Raw genomic sequence first — 4,349 nt, forward strand, 5'->3', positions numbered from 1 at the left:
CCACTCGGGCGTGCCCTTAATACGGACCAGTGGGAGCGAGGCATGTAGCGGTCAAAGGTTATCTCGCTTCCCGGTGAGCCTGCGCGGCAGACTACTGTCATTCCTATACCATCATTTCACACAGCTACTCGCACGCCTCCTGGTGACACTGCGTAGCAAAAATGCCTCCCGTCAATTCACACACCTGCATGCACGCCTCCCGGTCTGCCTGCGTGGTGGACTGCTCGCATGCGTCTCTTCAACTCACGCCTGCTCGCACGCCACACGGAGCGCGTGGCATGTATATTTTGTTTTTGTTTTTTGATGATTCATTCTGCCGCTTTACTACTTAATCAAAGCATGGCATGGGCTAACGCACATGGTCCGAATAAATATTCTGTATGAGGTATTGGTTGCCAATTATTAACAATCTCCTGTTTGTAAGTAGATTATATCAAAACTTGTCTCAAATTTGACAAAAAAGTACAATATCACAGTCTACTGGTGTCCATATACCATGATAAATTTCATGAATTTCAACTAAGTTTTGGATTTACTGAATTTTAGAAATCAATATTCTCAATGTTTTGAAATTTCTTTCACCGGGAAACATGCACCGAGGGACACACAAATGATTTTGCAATGCATTTTGGTGCACATGTAGCTCAAATTTGATTTTTGCACATTAAATCCCAAGGAAATCAATCAATGTATAAAACAGGTCGAATGATCTCTGGTTTTTTTAACTTTAACACGACACTCCTTTGGTCACATGTTCACTACATACATGAGTACACTACTAGTCGCGGGCCTCTGTTACATGGGATTATTGATCATTTTGCAAGTCATGTATATATGCCACATCAAAGTCATGAATTGGTTATTTAAAGCATTACATAACCCTTTCATACATACATGTTCGGACCACATGCATGCATTGGTGGTCCTCTCCGACACTCCTTCATGCGGTTAGCAGTGACGTGCCCATTCGTTAGCCCGCAAAGGTTTTCAATTTCCATCGACAACGAGAGGCATCGGACCGAAGGTGGATTCATCTTGGCATGTGTGATACAATGTGTATCATGGTGAGATTCCATATAAAAGTTTGGGCACATGCGTGCACATCAGTCCCTCCCACCGGCTAGAAGTGAGGGGCTAGCTACTACGCATCATGAACCTCTGTGTAGTGCGTTTACGGTTTGCGAAGCATGTGCCACGTCAAAGTTGTGCATTGGGTATTTAAACATCACACAACACATGACAACATGCATGCGGTGGTTGTCCTATGACACTCGCTCGCGTGTGACTCTCTGTGGGCCCGTGATGTCTACTACGCAACCTTCTTCTTGTAGACGTTGTTGGGCCTCCAAGTGCAGAGGTTTGTAGGACAGTAGAAAATTTCCCTCAAGTGGATGACCTAAGGTTTATTAATCCCTGGAAGGCGTAGGATGAAGATGGTCTCTCTCGAACAAACCTGCAACAAAATAACAAAGAGTCTCTTGTGTCCCCAACACACCCAATACAATGGTAAATTGTATAGGTGCACTAGTTCGGCAAAGAGATGGTGATACAAGTGCAAAATGGATAGTAAATATGGGTTTTTGTAATCTGAAATTATAAAAACAGCAAGGTAACTAGTAACAAAAGTGAGAGAAAACGGTATTGCAATGCTTAAGAACAAGGCCTAGGGTTCATACTTTCACTACACTACAAAAAAATACACTTCCGTGATGATAAGTGTTTGTCACAGTAGGTTGCGTTTTTTGTCATGCATGTACATCCATGACAATTTTATGACAGAATCAAGATAGTCATACATGTGCTATCGTAGAAGTGTTCCATGACATTACCAAAATTATCATAACGGAAGTGTCCACTTCCATGAAAATAAATCGCACGTCACAGAAGTGCTTTCATCAAGGGTGACCTACACGTGGCATCCACCATAACGGAACGCCGTTAAGCTATCGGGTCTGGTTTTGGATCTGATAACCCGTTAACAGCCCACACCAATGGGGATTTTCCACGTGTAAAATCATCATTGGCCGCAGGAAACAGGTGTTGCCTCACTGTTGGGATAGATGTCATCCACTCATTGGACAGGAGGCGCCTATGATAGGTCGACACGTGGCACGGCCCAACAGTGGCCCATTCCGGTGAAAAAGGCCGGCCCAGTAAAAATTAGCAGGTCGGCCCATATAAGGCCTACTTGTGTCAGGTCCATTTAAGCCCACGGCCCATACGAGATGTGCCAATTCGGCCCGTCAACGGCCCGTTAAAGATTTGACACCATTGCAGCCCATCGTCAGTTCGAGCCCGTTAACAGCCCGCTATATATTTGGGCTCAATATCGTCCCAATGAGATTTCGGCCTGTTAACAGCCCATTTAATGGATGGGCCAATTTTCAGGATGTACATCTTTCGGCCTTTTAGCGACCCATTTAAATGTAGGGCTAATTTCCGGCCCGGTGTGTCTTTCAGCCTGTTGACGGCCCATAAATCTGATTGGCCATTTGTAGTCGGACCTGAGTTTCGGCCTTTTAGCCGCCCATTTAAGTGTTGGGCCAATTCCTGGCCCGGTGTCACTTTCAGCCTGTTGACGGCCCATAAATCAGTTGGGCCATTTGTAGTCGGACCTAAGTTCTGGCCATTTAGCGACCCATTTAAGTGTTGGGCCAATTCTCGGCCCTGTGTGCCTTTCGGCCTGTTAACGGACCATAAATGAGTTGGGCCATTTGTAGTCAGACCTTAGTTTTGGCCTTTTAACGGCCCATGCCCATCTTGGTCCAATACCAGTCCGGTTTCTCTTTCAGCCTGCTAAAGGCCCACAACACAGTTGGTCCATTTACAATACAACCTGACTTTCGGCCTGTTAGCGGCCCATGCTCTTCATGGTCCAGTACAAGCGAGTTGTCTCTTTCGGCCTGCTAAAGGCCTACAGTATAGTTGGGCCATATGTAGCCCAAACTTAGTAACGCCCCATTAACGGCCCGTGAAATAAATTGGGGCCACCTGTTACCCACTTCGATGTCGGCATGTTAACGACCCGGGAGGTAAGAGGGTCGACCATTAACTTTCGGCCTAGTAACGGCCCATTAACTTAATGGGCCCACTAAAGTTCGTACATGTCTTTAGGACAAATTAGATAATTTGAGCACATTACGACGAGCAATTATGCACAGGACCAAAACCGATCAAGCAAAGGTACGGCATACAGGGAATAACGTTGCACATCCAGCATATATTATAGGAAATGCATCCACTGGGCAATCAAAGATTGATGCCGGTGCAAATAAATGAGCAGAACCTAACCATCTACAACGTCACAATCTGCAACCTCAGCACAGATGACACCCGTAAGCATGCGGGCAAGTTCTTGCTGCTTTGCTACACTGTCTCTGAAAACATTGATCAGTTGTTGTGTCGCACGACTCTGCACCTCTGATTCATCCACCATTTCCATCATTGCTTTAGCCATTAATTGGTTCACAAACATACATTTATTCCGTTGCATTAGAGATAGAGGATACTGAACAGATTTAGATGGCGATTTTGGCAGGCTTGTATTATTGATAGTGGAGAGTGTCTCGACCACTGCATCATAACATAAATTAGGACTGGAACCAAACAGATTAATCATGAGTTATTGCCATATTACCTGGCCTAGATTTACTGGAAAGAAACAATGGGGTTGCCTTGCTGTTTTCAGAGTTTGTCTTCTTATCTTCAGCAGCCTGCACACAATTAACACACTAGCATTACTATCATCGGCCAAGTCAGATAATAGGAAAGCAACATTGACACAATGAATGTTTGGGCAACTAGCCTACACCAAATTAACACAATATGGCATAGCTATCATCAGCCAGGTAAGGTAGTACAAAAGAAACATTGACACAATGAATGAATGGGCAACCAGAGAAGCACTACAATTCAGTAATGTGCGTGATATGAGATAGTGCATTCATGCAGCTCAGTATGCAAAACTACCAGGTAGTTTTCCTTACAAAAATCAACATTGGCGCCTTTAACATTTTGCTACAACTAATTTTAGATCAGATAAAGGTTAGATTCACGCCAATTAACAAAATATGTGTTGATGTAAAAATATAGTGATATACAACAAGTACTTACATCAGCATTGGAGCACAGAGAATTCCCGCAAGATTTTCCTCGAATACGATCCCAATGGAGGAAGTCTTCTATCGTTTAACCTTATTTTCTAAAAGAGAGATGGGTAAGAAACATGTAGAAAATATGATCAGAATGCTATAAAATTTCATGATGCAAGGATACGCACACGCTTCTTAGAATGGAGTTGACATTCTTTTGCTGGACTGGAGCGGACTAGTTCTTTGGCCACTGGAATC

Source organism: Triticum dicoccoides, chromosome 3B (assembly GCF_002162155.2).
Source record: "Triticum dicoccoides isolate Atlit2015 ecotype Zavitan chromosome 3B, WEW_v2.0, whole genome shotgun sequence".
Lineage (NCBI taxonomy): Eukaryota > Viridiplantae > Streptophyta > Magnoliopsida > Poales > Poaceae > Triticum > Triticum dicoccoides.